At 43.7% G+C, this 16,783-nt stretch overlaps 1 protein-coding gene across 4 annotated transcripts in view; it reads left to right on the forward strand.

The window, feature by feature from the left end:
* LOC124035102 (leucine zipper protein 2-like) overlaps positions 1 to 16,783 on the forward strand; it is a 175,470-nt gene that overhangs the window by 133,921 nt on the left and 24,766 nt on the right. The gene's annotated exons all lie outside the window — the stretch shown is intronic.

Here is a 16,783-nt window from a genome sequence, read left to right on the forward strand (position 1 = left end):
ATCAGTGTAGATGAAGAAGAGGAGACAAGTTGAAGACGGATTTTTAAGTCTTGAGATGTTGAAACATGGATTGTGTATGTGTACCAGAGAGTGAATGGGAAAGACAAAAGATTTAAGTGCCTTTGAATGGGGTATGGGAGTAGGTGCCAGGCGAACCGGTTAGTGTCAAGAACCGTAACGCTGCTGGGGTTTTCACGTTCAACAGTTTCCCGTGTGTATCAAGAATGCTCCACCACCCAAATGGGGGTGGGGGGGGTGTATGTACCCTATAACAGTCCACAGAATCCAAACAGTCTTATCAGTCTACTCGCTAGGCTACAGTGAGAGTGTGCATAATTGTACATGTTGAAGGACTTTCAATATATGGGAAAAGATCCACATCGGGAATCAGGTGAGCGACTGTTGGAGAATGTGGTGATGAAGCTTGTGGAACCTTTACATTGTCACCATTGAAATTTCACCTTGGACAATTTTTGGAAATTTCACCTTGGACAATTTCTTGGCAATTTCACCTTGGACAATTTCTTGGAAATTTCACCTTGGACAATTTCTTGGAAATTTCACCATGGACAATTTCTTGGTGCCGTCATTGGCCGGCATCATGAACAAAGTGATTTGGGAGCTCCCTCAGCGGTTGTGCAACAGTGCTGAAGAATGACAAGATGATGGAGACAATAAAGAGAGAACTGGATACTATTACGCACTACAACCAAACTAAGGTACTGTATGTCAAAGTGTGTCAAGCAAGTGAAAGGTGTGAATATTTGTGTCAACTATAACAGCTAAATGAAATCCAACATTACATGAAGATGCACACAATGTGAACACAATCTGACAATAACTGACTATTTTATGAGCTAACAATAATGGGCATATCGACACATATTGCTTTTGTGATGATTTTCACTATTTATCAAGGCTACTTGTCATTTACAATGATGTTTAGGCTACTGATGTTTTCATCATTTGGTGATTAGGGTATATATTTTATTTGGTCATTATAGAAAGAAGCTGTTAGTATTCATACCCCTTGACTTACCGGTATTCCACATTTTGTTGTATTACAGCCTGAATTCAACATTGATTAAATATAGTCCCCCCCCACTTCCCATCTACACACATTACCCCATAATGACAAAGTCTAAACATGTTTTTGGACAGGATCTTATTTACATAAGTATTCACACCCTCTTGCTGTGACACTCCAAATTGAGCTCAGGTGCATCCAATTTCCTTTGATCATCATTGAGATGTCACTACAACTTGATGGGAGTCCACTCGTGGCCAAATCAATTGTTTAGACATGATTTAGAAAAAAACACACCTGTCTATAGGATCCCACAGTTGAGCATGTCAGAGCAGAAACTATACCACAAAGCCCAAGGAACTGTCTGTAGATCTTCGAGATATAATTGTGATGAGGCATATATCTGGGGAACGGTATAAAACAATTTCTAGAGTGTTGAAAGTTTCCAAGAGCACAGTGGTCTCCAAAATTGGGAAATGGAAAAAATATGGAAGTACCAAGACTCTGACAAGAGCTGGCCATCCAACCAAACTGAGCAATGAGGTGACCAAGAACCCAATCACCACTCTGATAGAGTTCTTTGGCTGAGCTGGAGAAACTGCCACAAGGACAACAGTCTCTACAGCACTCTACACCAATCTATGCCTTATGGGAGAGTGGCCAGACATAAGCCACTCCTGAGAAAAAGGCACATGACAGCACGCCTGGAGTTTTCATGTGAAAGACTGAGAGCATAAGGCAAACGATTGTATGGTCTGATGAGACAAACATTGAGGTCTTTGGCCTAAATGCAAAGCACTATGTCTGGAGAAAACCAGGCACAGCTCATCACCTGTCTAACACCATCCCTACCGTGAAACATGGGGGTGGCTAGGGCTGTTGGTGTCACCGTATTACTGCCACACCAGCAGTCAAGTAAAATTCCACATGACCGTTGACAACGGTAATCTCCTCATATGCACTATGGACATGCGTTGGTAGTGCCCAACTCACTAACGACCATCGTGTCGCTAATGGCCTGGTACTCCGGGCTTTATTGTCCCTCTAACCACTCTGACATCAATGCAAATGCAATAGAACATCACATCAAACACTTATAATCAAAACTCTATGTGCTTTTAAAACTCACTTCACTTTGATTGATGAATTTGAAGAAAGAAGTTCAATAACAGGTTGAAACTGAGTGAAAACAAGGTTGTTTGGGATGTTGTTAAAAAGCCTAACACATCGAAATGGACAGCGCTTTCTAAGGGGATGATTAATTCAAAACCTATTAGGTTTTATTAGAGCTTATGCATAGCATAGGCCTATATATGAGTCCAAGCCCGATGATGGTGCCTTTATACAATTACATAGCATACTTATATTATGCATGGCAGAAAAGAAAAAAACTGATTTAATATGTCTTTGGTACAGAATTGGTCTAGCCTTTACTCCAAAAATGAAACAAATTCTAGTAATGACCTTTGAGTGTGGACTATTATTAGGCATACTTATGGACTCGTTACCTTATGCTATGCTTCAAACATGAGTCTGGGAAAGAAGGTATAGGTCTAGGCAATGCTGTTGGTTCATTGATTGTGCAGCTTGTGCGGCTTACAGAGTTAGCCTACAATTATAGTGAATTTGTATTTGATTTTGAATAGCCTAGTAATAGTGCATTTTTTATATTTTCATAGTTAATAGACTGACATGACATTTAGCTACAGAATATCCCACCACCGTGCATTTCCATCTCCTCCCCTCCCTCCTTCATTCCTTTCCAGAGAGAGGGGCTGTCAACAGTTAAATAAAATATGTTTAGTTGTGGAAACATGTTACTATTGATGTTCCCAAGCAGATTTAACTTGGTTTCCCAAATTAAGCACTGGATAGCTGCAGGAACAGGGTTCGAGAGCCCATGGCTTATGAATGGCTGCATTGCTCCTCGAACAGCGGTTGATGTGTGGAGTGAAATAACCTGAGTAGTCCCTCCGCTTGAATGAAAAGCAAACGGGAAAGTTGTCTCCATTCGCTATTCGGGTGCATATGACTGACATGTATTTTTCTTTTCCTGCTCCTGTTCCTGACAATTTGATAATAGGCCATTCTAAATCGAAACAAATTTGACATCTTAGTAAAGACAAGATTACATTGAGAATAGTCTAATGGGTGAAAAACATGATTACTTGATGAGAGAACAGCATGTGCAGTCGGAGGCAAGGAACAGAGCGCAAGTTATTTTTTGGGTGACTTTCTCAAATCATCAAAAGCCTTTAGTCGCATCACGCAGCCCATATTTGTTTGGATTTCTACAACATTCTAAGGCTTGTATCATTCACAATTAGCATGGTCAAATAACTCTAAATCTAACATATCGGACCTGTTTCTAATGATCACTTTTATGCTCCAACATAGCCACTTCACATGCACACGCGCTCCAGGATGGGAAAAATATCCTTTCTATTTTATGCTTCATACTATCAAATCATCTAATATAAAACAATGACATGGGATTTATAAGAATATCTTGTCCGCTAAATGAACAATCCTTCCAGCGTGCGGCATGACGCATAGCCAGATAACATACAGTAGGCCAACTCATTCTGTGCTTCTGAAATACATTGTCTTCATACAGTATCATCAATGTTTCTATAGACCTGCCTAAAATAAATAATGGGTTTATTGTGATGGTGTATGTTACATTTACTTATTATATATATTTTTTTAAATGTACATGTTGCAAAGGAACGCATCACTGGCTTGAGTATCCTGAAGATGCCAGGTTTTTTCCCCTCCTGCCTGGATATCTCTGGATATACTGTAGAAGATTTTCCCTTTTGTGACTTCTTTTATAGACACAATTCGATATATATGGGTCACTTTGCCCGTATAGTGTTCAGAGCACTCTCGAATGATGACAGCTATTGTAATGGTTCTACTCTCCACCGTATGTACCCCACACCCTTATTGTATATTCCCCACGGAAACAAACGGTGAGCCTTCGGTGGCCTTTCTTTAGTGGTCAATTCTTTCAAAGAGGCAAATTCAACACTTAATAGTCTTTAACTCCCTGCACTCATATTATTCTCCAATAAAAAAACATATATTGACATTTTCAAATTGCATCTATATAGCCTGCATAAAAGGAAACAAAGCCTTCATTGCATACAGTATACAGCTGAGATGTTTACAGCATGAAAATAACCCCATGTTATTGACTAGCAATGTTTGATAATCTTCTCTGTCCAATTGTCTCGAAAAGGACCGCTTTGAACCGTTTGTAAGCACTTCAGTATCCACCATCTTCTTCAGAGTAATTTAGTGTAGGGAGCAATGACTACCTCTCTTTTCAAACGTCATTTGATATGAGGAAATTATATACTAGTCTTTATGCCTGTGATACTTTGGAACAGTCTTTGAACTTTGGAACAATATTCATAAAAGATAGGAATGTTAAGAACGGTCCATGGGGATCTAAAGAATAATCCTATCATATTGTTTATTATTTTCAAACCAAATCACATTTTATTTGTCACATGCATCGAATACAACAGGTATTAGAGTGAAATGTTTACTTACAAGCCTTTAACCAACAATGCAGTTCTAAGAAAAGTAAAAAATATAAAATAAAAGTAGCAAATAATTAAACAGCAGCAGTAAAATAACAATAGCGAGGCTATATACCGGGGGTACCTGTACAGAGTCAATGTGCGGAGGCACCGGTTAGTCGGGGTAACTCAGGTACTATGTAGGTACAGTAGTGTTAAAGTGACTGTGCATAGGTAAATAAACAGAGAGTTAAACAGAGAGTAGCAGCAGCGTAAAAGAGGGGTCTGGGTAGCCCTTTGATTAGCTGTTCAGGAGTCTTATGGCTTGGGTGTAGAAGCTGTTAAACTTCTTGGTGACAGGGGGCAGTATTTTCACATCCGGATGAAATGCATGCCCAAATTCAACTGCCTGCTACTCATCGCCAGAAGATTAGATTTGGATAGAAAACACTCTGAAGTTTCTAAAACTGTTTGAATCATGCCTGTGAGTATATAACATAACTTATTTAGTAGGCAGAACCCTGAGGACAAACGATTCAGATTTTCTTTTGAGGTCACTCTCTTTTCAATGATTTTCATTGGGAATACAGATTTCTAAGGGACCTTCTTGCAGTTCCCATCGCTTCCACTGGATGTCAACAGTCTTTAGAAATTGTTTGAGGTTTTTCCTTTGTGTAATGAAGAAGTACGGCCATCTTGAACGAGGGTCACTTGAAGTGTACTCTTAGATATAGGCTCGTGACCAGAAAGCTAGCTACAGTTTGTTTTCCTCCTGTATTGAACACAGATCATCCCATCTTCAATTTTATTGATTATTTACGTTAAAACATACCTAAAGTTAAACTAGTTTGAAATGTTTTGGCAAAGTTTACAGGTAAGAGATAAGAGATAACCTTTGAAATATTTTGTAGTCAAGTTGGAACCTGTGTTTTTCTGGATCAAACGCGCCAAATAAATTGACATTTTGGATATATATCAACGGAATTAATCAAACAAAAGGACCATTTGTGATGTTTATGGGACATATTGGAGTGCCAAACGAAGAAGCTCGTCAAAGGTAAGGCATGAATTATATTTTTATTTCTGCGTTTTGTATCACGCCTGCAGGGTTGAAATATGCTTCTCTCTCTTTGTTTACTATAGTGCTTGCTATCCTCAGATAATAGCATTGTTTGCTTTTGCCGAAAAGCCTTTTGTAAATCTGACATGTTGGCTGGATTCACAAAAGGTGTAGCTTTAATTTGCTATCTTGCATGTGTGATTTCATGAAAGTTCGATTTTTATAGTAATTTATTTGAATTTGGCGCTCTGCATTTTCACTGGATTTTGGCCACTACCGTCCCGCATATCCCAGAGAGGTTAAGAAGCCTTTTGGACCTAGACTTGGTGCTCCGGTGCCATGTGGTAGAAGAGAGAACTGTCTATGACTAGTGTGGCCGGAGTTTTTGACAATTTTTAGGGCCTTCCTCTGACACCGCCTGATATAGAGGTCATGGATGGCAGGAAGCTTGGCCCCAGTGATGTAATGGGCCGTATGCACTACCCTCTGTAGTGCCTTGTGGTCGGAGGCCGAGCAGTTGCCATACCAGGCAGTGATGAAACCAGTCAATATGCTCTCGATGGTGCAGCTGTAGAACCTTTTGAGGATCTGAGGACCCATGCCAAATCTTTTCAGTCTCCTGAGCGGAAAAATACTTTGTCATGCCCTCTTCACGACTGCCTTGGTGTGCTTGGACCATGAGAGTTTGTTGGTGATGTGGACACCAAGGAACTTGAAGCTCTCAACCTACTCTACTACAGCCCTGTCGATGAGAATGGGGGCGTGCTCAATCCTCCTTTTCCTGTAGTCCACAATCATCTCCTTTGTCTTGAGGAAGAGGTTGTTGTACTGGCACCACATGGCCAGATCTCTGACCTCCTCCCTATAGGCTATCTCATCATTGATCAGGTCTAACACTGTTGTGTTATCGGCAAACTTGATAATGGTGTTGGAGTCGTGCCTGGGAATGCAGTCATAAGTGAACAGGGAGTACAGGAAGAGACTGAGCACACACCCCTAAGGGACCCCCGTGTTGAGGATCAGAGAGGCAGATGTGTTGTTACCTACCCTTACCACCTGGGGGTGGCCCGTCAGGAAGTCCAGGATCCAGTTGCAGAGGGAGTTGTTTAGTCTCATGTTCCTTGGCACTATGGTGTTGAAAGCTGAACTGTAATCAATTAATAGTATTCTCACATAGGTATTCCTTTTGTCCAGGTGGGAAAAGGCAGTATTGAGCGCAATATAGATTGGATCATCTGTGGATCTGTTGGGGCGGTATCAAATTGAAGATGGTCTAGGGTTTCAGAGATAATGGTGTTAGTGTGAGCCTTGACCAGCCTTTCAAAGCTCTTCATGGCTACAGACGTGAGAGCACTACGAGGTTACCTTAGTGTTCTTGGGCACAGGGACTATGGTGTTCTGCTTGATTCCTTGGTTTCAGTGTAAACGGTTCGTTCTGAATCACAGTTCTGTCCATGACTGTGCTCTGCAAGAAATCCACACAAAAACAAAAGTTCTGCAATGCCTCATTCGAAAGGCTGACTTGTTGCATTGCTACATCTCAGTGATGCCTTCAATAGCACAACAGTTAATGTCCTTGCTCGCTCACTGAAACCTGGAGACAACTTGACAACAGTACAACCACAGAGATTTTGTTTACTCCCAAAATTTATTTAGTCAATAGTTTTTCTGTTGACGGATGATGGACAACAGAGATGCTTGCCTGTCAAAAACACTGCCAAGATGTCCGCCTTTGTACGTTTGCAACTTGAAGCTCTCAGTCAATATTGACTGAAAAGTTTGAGGTGAGTTGAGCTTTTGACAGACAAAAATGGATAATGATGAATGCGTATGTGTATTTTATGTCTTTTTGTGGCCTCAGCCTGAGTGTACTTGCTCTGTTTTCTTACCATGTGAAGACAAATACAAAATAAGACTACTTCTTTTCTTTGATCAGATCAATTGGGTGATCTCAGCAGCACTCTGAATTTGAGTATTTCACTTCTACACAATGTTACTGATGCAACACCCAACATGTAAATGTACTACAAAGGAGGGTGTAAACCAACCTTGTCACATAATCAACACAACACAGGTGCATTCACACAGGTGCAGTTAAACACACCTTTATAATGCCAATGACAGTTGAAACATGAAATCAGGTGTAAGCATTTCTGTATGATCTAAGAGCAGGAAAATACAGGATACATTCAGACACTAGACAACTCAGAAAGGTCACACACTCTTTAAAAAAGTGCTATCTTGAACCTTAAAGGGTTCTTTGGCTGTCCCCATAGGATAACCCTTTGAAAACCCCTTTTGGGTTCCATGTAGAACCTTTTCCACAGAAAGGATTTTTTTCTAAGATTCTATAGAAGAGGAGGGGAAGATAAGAAACAACATGTTCCACAACAGTATGGTGGACATATTAAAAGCTTCTTAGGGATCGGTGTCCCGTCAATGGGACAGTTGTAAATCATGCAGCGCCTTGTGTCATGATCACAGATTTTAGAGAAACAACAAATGTCGGTTTTACACTTACATATAAATGGTTTGTATCGGCTGAAATTCTTGAATTCTTGTTCATATAACTGCACTGTTCCATTTACAGTAGCTATTACAGTGGAAAAAAACATGTCATGCTGTTGTTTGAGGAAAGCTCCTAACAACAAAACACTTTTTTCACAGCGATAAGTTTGATAAATTCACCTCTGAAGGTGAAATGTGTACTTACATTCTGAAATCTTACTCTGATTTATCATCCAAAGGGTCCCAGAGATAACATGAAATGTTGTTTTGTTAGATAAAATCCTTTTTCATATCCTGAAAAGGTCCATATAGCATGCACGATTGATTTTGTATTTCCACTTGTTCAATTTGCAAAGAAAGGAATCTGTGAAAATCTAACCCTAAAAGTTGTTTCAACCAGTCAAATCACATTTGTATGTATTCCTCAGAGATCCTAGAACGTAACCAGTCTTCACTATATCAATAGGGGTGTAGTATATCCTATATGACACCAAATTTTGTCAAAGAGCGACGCCTTCATGGCACGCCAATGACGCGGGCGTCTTCACTTGATCGACTAACTTTGTCAAATATGCACCAATTGGGGTCAAACAAAGCTAGCTAGATAGCCAATGAGCTGGGCTTTACAGGAGTATCCGGAAACCCTGTATCTGTCGTAAAATGTATTTGCTAACCTTGTGCAACAGCATGCCTTTTCCTTTTGGGCAAAAATTATAAGAATATTCAGAGTTATGAAAACTGGATGTTTTGCAAATGTTGAACTTATAATATGGCTACTAATGCTGAAAAAGCTCAATCATAGTCCAAGTATACAGATTTGGCGATATTCTTGCAGAAACATTTAATATGAATGCAAATGTCTCCTTCACGATTTGCCCAAATGTACCTGGGTGACTTCACACTAAATGTCATGTAGTTCACTCATACATGTAGTTCGCTTTACACTGCTGCCCTCTTGTGGACACCATCAGAATTACAAACAGAGTGATGGCTAGAACTGGGACCTCTCTGTTGCATTTCAAAGATGGTGGTTGTTATGCAGGTGAATGAGGACCCAAAAGCGACTTGGCGAAAACAGAGTCTTTATTCCAGTAAATGGCAAACGTAATACTCCTGGACAATAAAAGACGAAAACAAAACATGAAAAAACTTAAATCCACTCGTAGTGACGAGGACAGACTGGAGACTCGACCATTGACTGCAGGTTGCCTCGGGAAGGCACCGACCATAGCAGACTTAGACACCTGCTCACACGCAGCATCTGAAGGAGACAAGACACGACAGGGCGAGACAATGACACAGCACAGCGAACATAATACAAGGATCCGACAAGGACAGAAGCGGAAAACAAGGGGAGAAATAGGGACTCTAATCAGAGGACAAAATAGGGGACAGGTGTGAAAAGACTAAATGAGTGAGTAGGAGAATGAGGAACAGCTGGGAGCAGGAACGGAACGATAGAGAGAGGAGAGAGAGGGAGGGGGAGAGAGAGGGATAGAAAAAAGGGAACGAACCTAATAAGACCAGCAGGGGGAAACGAACAGAAGGGAAAGCATAATGACAAGACAATATAAGACAAAACATGACAGTATCCCCCCACTCACGAGCGCCTCCTGGCGCACTCGAGGAGGAATCCTGGCGGCAACGGAGGAAATCATCAATCAGCGAACGGTCCAGCACGTCCCGAGATGGAACCCAACTCCTCTCCTCAGGACCGTAACCCTCCCAATCCACTAAGTACTGGTGACTACGTCCCCGAGAACGCATGTCCATAATCCTACGTACCTTGTAAATAGGTGCGCCCTCGACAAGGACGGGGGAAGACGAACGGGGTGCGAAGAAAGGGCTTGACACAGGAGACATGGAAGACAGGATGGACGCGACGAAGATGTCGCGGAAGAAGCAGTCGCACAGCGACAGGATTGACGACCTGGGAGACACGGAACGGACCAATGAACCGCGGAGTCAACTTACGAGAAGCTGTCGTAAGGGGAAGGTTACGAGTGGAAAGCCACACTCTCTGGCCGCGACAATACCTAGGACTCTTAATCCTACGTTTATTGGCGGCTCTCACAGTCTGCGCCCTGTAACGGCAAAGTGCAGACCTCACCCTCCTCCAGGTGCGCTCACAACGTTGGACAAACGCCTGAGCGGAGGGAACGCTGGACTCGGCGAGCTGGGACGAGAGCAGAGGAGGCTGGTAACCCAGACTACTCTGAAACGGGGATAGCCCGGTAGCAGACGAAGGAAGCGAGTTGTGAGCGTATTCTGCCCAGGGGAGCTGTTCTGCCCAAGACGCAGGGTTTCTAAAAGAAAGGCTGCGTAGTATGCGATCAATCGTCTGATTGGCCCTTTCTGCTTGACCGTTAGACTGGGGATGAAAACCGGAAGAGAGGCTGACGGAAGCACCAATCAAACGACAGAACTCCCTCCAAAACTGTGACGTGAATTGCGGACCTCTGTCTGAAACGGCGTCTAACGGGAGGCCATGAATTCTGAACACATTCTCGATGATGATTTGTGCCGTCTCCTTAGCGGAAGGAAGCTTAGCGAGGGGAATGAAATGTGCCGCCTTAGAGAACCTATCGACAACCGTAAGAATCACAGTCTTCCCCGCAGACGAAGGCAGACCGGTAATGAAGTCTAAGGCGATGTGAGACCATGGTCGAGAAGGAATGGGAAGCGGTCTGAGACGACCGGCAGGAGGAGAGTTACCTGACTTAGTCTGCGCGCAGTCCGAACAAGCAGCCACGAAACGGCGCGTGTCACGCTCCTGAGTAGGCCACCAAAAGCGCTGGCGAATAGAAGCAAGAGTACCTCGAACGCCGGGATGGCCAGCTAACTTGGCAGAGTGAGCCCACTGAAGAACAGCCAGACGAGTAGAAACAGGAACGAAAAGAAGGTTACTAGGACAAGCGCGCGGCGACGCAGTATGAGTGAGTGCTTGCTTAATCTGTCTCTCAATTCCCCAGACTGTCAACCCGACAACACGCCCATAAGGAGGAATCCCCTCGGGATCAGTAGAAGCCACAGAAGAACTAAAGAGACGGGATAAGGCATCAGGCTTGGTGTTCTTATTACCCGGGCGATAAGAAATCACAAACTCGAAACAAGCGAAAAACAACGCCCAACGAGCTTGACGTGCATTAAGTCGTTTGGCAGAACGGATGTACTCAAGGTTCTTATGGTCAGTCCAAACGACAAAAGGAACGGTCGCCCCCTCCAACCACTGTCGCCATTCGCCTAGGGCTAAGCGGATGGCGAGCAGTTCGCGGTTACCCACATCATAGTTGCGTTCCGATGGCGACAGGCGATGAGAAAAATAAGCGCAAGGATGAACCTTATCGTCAGACTGGAAGCGCTGGGATAGAATGGCTCCCACGCCCACCTCTGAAGCGTCAACCTCGACAATGAATTGTTTAGTGACGTCAGGAGTAATGAGGATAGGAGCGGACGTAAAACGCTTCTTGAGGAAATCAAAAGCTCCCTGGGCGGAACCGGACCACTTAAAGCACGTCTTGACAGAAGTAAGAGCTGTGAGAGGGGCAGCAACTTGACCAAAATTACGAATGAAACGCCGATAGAAATTGGCGAAACCTAGAAAGCGCTGCAACTCGACACGTGACCTTGGAACGGGCCAATCACTGACAGCCTGGACCTTAGCGGGATCCATCTGAATGCCTTCAGCGGAAATAACAGAACCGAGAAAAGTGACGGAGGAGACATGAAAGGCGCACTTCTCAGCCTTCACGTAGAGACAATTCTCTAAAAGGCGCTGGAGTACACGTCGAACGTGCTGAACATGAATCTCGAGTGACGGTGAAAAAATCAGGATATCGTCAAGGTAGACAAAAACAAAGATGTTCAGCATGTCTCTCAGTACATCATTAACTAATGCCTGAAAAACAGCTGGAGCATTAGCGAGACCAAACGGCAAAACCCGGTACTCAAAATGCCCTAACGGAGTGTTAAACGCCGTTTTCCACTCGTCCCCCTCTCTGATACGCACGAGATGGTAAGCATTACGAAGGTCCAATTTAGTAAAGAACCTGGCTCCCTGCAGAATCTAAGGCTGATGACATAAGGGGAAGCGGATAACGATTCTTAACCGTTATGTCATTCAGCCCTCGATAATCCACGCAGGGGCGCAGAGTACCGTCTTTCTTCTTAACAAAAAAAAACCCCGCCCCGGCAGGAGAGGAAGAAGGCACTACGGTGCCGGCGTCAAGAGAAACAGACAAATAATCCTCGAGAGCCTTACGTTCGGGAGCCGACAGAGAGTATAGTCTACCCCGAGGGGGAGTGGTCCCCGGAAGGAGATCAATACTACAATCATACGACCGGTGAGGAGGAAGGGAGTTGGCTCTGGACCGACTGAAGACCGTGCGCAGATCATGATATTCCTCCGGCACTCCTGTCAAATAACCAGGTTCCTCCTGAGAAGAGGGGACAGAAGAAACAGGAGGGATAGCAGACATTAAACACTTCACATGACAAGAAACGTTCCAGGATAGGATAGAATTACTAGACCAATTAATAGAAGGATTATGACATACTAGCCAGGGATGACCCAAAACAACAGGTGTAAAAGGTGAACGAAAAATCAAAAAGGAAATAGTCTCACTGTGGTTACCAGATATTGTGAGGGTTAAAGGTAGTGTCTCATATCTGATACTGGGGAGATGACTACCATCTAAGGCGAACATGGGCGTGGGCTTCCCTAACTGTCTGAGAGGAATGTCATGTTTCCGAGCCCAAGCTTCGTCCTTAAAACAACCCTCAGCCCCAGAGTCTATCAAGGCACTGCATGAAGCAGCCGAACCGGTCCAGCGTAGATGGACCGACATAGTAGTACAGGATCTTGATGGAGAGACCTGAGTAGTAGCGCTCACCAGTAGCCCTCCGCTTACTGATGAGCTCTGGCTTTTACTGGACATGAATTGACAAAATGTTTTGCAAATCCGCAATAGAGGCACAGGCGGTTGGTGATCCTCCGTTCCCTCTCCTTAGTCGAGATGTGAATACCTCCCAGCTGCATGGGCTCAGTCTCTGAGCCGGAGGAAGGAGATGGTTGCGATGCGGAGAGGGGAAACACCGTTAACGCGAGCTCTCTTCCACGAGCTCGGTGACGAAGATCTACCCGTCGTTCTATGCGGATGGCGAGTGCAATCAAAGAGTCCACACTGGAAGGAACCTCCCGGGAGAGAATCTCATCCTTAACCTCTGCGTGGAGTCCCTCCAGAAAACGAGCGAGCAGCGCCGGCTCGTTCCAGTCACTAGAGGCAGCAAGAGTGCGAAACTCTATAGAGTAATCCGTTATGGATCGATCACCTTGACATAGGGAAGCCAGGGCCCTAGAAGCCTCCCTACCAAAAACTGAACGATCAAAAACCCGTATCATCTCCTCTTTAAAGTTCAGGTAATTGTTAGAACAATCAGCCCTTGCCTCCCAGATAGCTGTGCCCCACTCTCGAGCCCGGCCAGTAAGGAGTGATATGACGTAAGCAACCCGAGCTCTCTCTCTTGAGTATGTGTTGGGTTGGAGAGAGAACACAATATCACACTGGGTGAGAAAGGAGCGGCACTCAGTGGGCTGCCCGGAGTAACAAGGTGGGTTATTAACCCTAGGTTCCGGAGACTCGGCAGACCAGGAAGTAGCTGGTGGCACGAGACGAAGACTCTGGAACTGTCCAGAGAGGTCGGAAACCTGAGCGGCCAGGGTCTCAACGGCATGTCGAGCAGCAGACAATTCCTGCTCGTGTCTGCCGAGCATAGCTCCCTGGATCTCGACGGCAGTGTTACGAGAATCCGTAGTCGCTGGGTCCATTCTTGGTCGGATCCTTCTGTTATGCAGGTGAATGAGGACCCAAAAGCGACTTGGCGAAAACAGAGTCTTTATTCCAGTAAATGGCAAACGTAATACTCCTGGACAATAAAAGACGAAAACAAAACATGAAAAAACTTAAATCCACTCGTAGTGACGAGGACAGACTGGAGACTCGACCATTGACTGCTGGTTGCCTCGGGAAGGCACCGACCGTAGCAGACTTAGACACCTGCTCACACGCAGCATCTGAAGGAGACAAGACACGACAGGGCGAGACAATGACACAGCACAGCGAACATATTACAAGGATCCGACAAGGACAGAAGCGGAAAACAAGGGGAGAAATAGGGACTCTAATCAGAGGACAAAATAGGGGACAGGTGTGAAAAGACTAAATGAGTGAGTAGGAGAATGAGGAACAGCTGGGAGCAGGAACGGAACGATAGAGAGAGGAGAGAGAGGGAGGGGGAGAGAGAGGGATAGAAAAAAGGGAACGAACCTAATAAGACCAGCAGGGGGAAACGAACAGAAGGGAAAGCATAATGACAAGACAATATAAGACAAAACATGACAGTGGTATTTTCTTCTACCAGATCTAATGTGTTATATTATTTTCATTCAATTCACACAAAGTGTTTCCTTTCAAATGGTACCAAGAATATTGATACAGGCAGTTAGATTTGGGTATGTCATTTTAGGCGAAAACTGAAAAAAGGGTGCTATCTCTAGTAGTTTCAATTAAGCGATGGCGGAAGTAGGGGTGTAGCAGGTGCGGCAGCACCCCATGGTCTACCGCATCTTTGAATTTAAGATGGGTTAAATGAACTGGCCTGAACTGGACAATGACTGTAGGCCAACCTCTCACATGTCAAATATAAAATGAACTTGAACAAATTATCAAAATTAAGTATTTCTTGCAAATGTCAATTTTTTCTCGGGAACAGGAGTGGAGAAATATGTAATCAAATCAAATACAACAGGTGTAGACCTTAACGTGGAATGCTTTTTTACAAGCCCTTAACCAACAAATAGATTTTAAAAAGTAACACAACAACAATAACAATGCTATATACAAGGGGTACCAAGTCAATGTGCGGGGGTACATGTTAGTCGAGGTAATTGAGGAAATTTGTACATGTACTGTAGGTAGGGGTGACTATTCATAAATAATAGATAGTGAGAAGCAGCAGTGTAATAACAAAGGGGGGGGGGCTAGTAGCGACGTCCTGGATGCCAGGAAACTTGGCCCCAGTGATGTACTGGGCCGTATGCACTACTCTCTGTAGCGCCTTACGGTTGAATGCCGAGCAGTTGACATACCAGGCGATGACGCAACCGATCAGGATGCTCTCGATGGTGCAGCTGTAGAACGTTTTGAGGATCTGGGGACCCATGCCAAATATTTTCAGCCTCCTGGGGGAAGGGGAAGATACATAACATTATGCATCCAAAACTAACTGAAATATTATCAGAAGCACGTTGGATCGTTGTCACAGCCTTCATTTCCTCGGGCGGCAGGGTAGCCTAGTGGTTAGAGTGTTGGACTAGTAACCGGAAGGATGTGAGTTCATACCCCCGAGCTGACAAGGTACAAATCTGTCGCTCTGCCCCTGAACAGGCAGGTAACCCACTGTTCCCAGGCCGTCATTGAAAATAAGAATTTGTTCTTAACTGACTTGCCTGGTTAAATAAAGGTAAAAATTAAAAAACAAAAGCAGTTAAACTGATGTCCTTTTGTGTGGGATTATTCATTCCCGTGTTAAGATTTTCGCCCCGGTCCCTAAAAATCTAGCGAGGCCAAGTTGAGTAATAAGTAGCCACCTAAATGTCTGAAATTATAAGCAGAAACAAAACTATGAAGGCTTTTAAAAAATCCTGCACCCCTTTGAAAAAAATCTTTACGCCGTCCCTTGACATATTAGGACATTTTCGATTAGAGTCTGATGTAGCATGTATGTGCTAATGTACACCATGCAACACTCCACATCTCCATAATAGCCATAGGTCTTACGTGAGCTGACACCCTCACATATAGTCTCCTACACATATTCATGCTCGATCATTTAGGCCTGAGTTTTTTTTCCATGCCAGAAGACGTTGACCTTGTAATTTGTGAACGTACGCCTGTACAGTATATCAGTCGGAGAGCCCTGTAAAAGGCGCGCTATAAATTTCACAATGTGAAGTCCATCACCCTGGCTGTTTTACACACCCTCTGTAAATCCCCTCCTATTAAGCATGTCCTCCCTCCCTGATGACTTCCTCAATATTGTAATGAGTCCTTCTAGAATCAAATTCATTTGAACTCAGTCAATTCACATAATGAATCAGATTACATTTGTTCATAGGGCGAATAAAAACAAGCCTTTTTGAAATTTCCAATTTACGGATGGAATTTTAATTGCGTTGAGATCGAGTTGGCCTCAACCCTGCTCTCGAGCACGCGTGATGGTTTTACCGGTGCCATTTTTTTTAGTTGACAAGATCAAACTGTTGGTGAAGAGCCATCTTGTTTTAGTTGAGACGGTCTTGAATAAATCTAGGTGGATCCCTTTATTCCCCCTTATCCCTCCTATACTATGTAACCCTGAAGTTTGAACCTTGATATGTACTGGTCTACACATTGAGACGCTTTTGAGGGGAAGGTGTCTAGCAGTCTATAGCTTGGCTTAGAGTTACCACATCGTACAGGGATAAGTCGTGGATATGTATGTATTTTATTAAAAGCAGAAGGGTATTCGTAATCCTAAAAGCCAGACTGTAGGCTACATTTTCATTATGTTGCAATACTGGAACTTGCAATTGCAGAAATATTCTGCCTTTTTCATGGA

The sequence above is a fragment of the Oncorhynchus gorbuscha genome, linkage group LG05, assembly GCF_021184085.1.
Source record: "Oncorhynchus gorbuscha isolate QuinsamMale2020 ecotype Even-year linkage group LG05, OgorEven_v1.0, whole genome shotgun sequence".
Classification (NCBI taxonomy): Eukaryota; Metazoa; Chordata; class Actinopteri; order Salmoniformes; family Salmonidae; genus Oncorhynchus; species Oncorhynchus gorbuscha.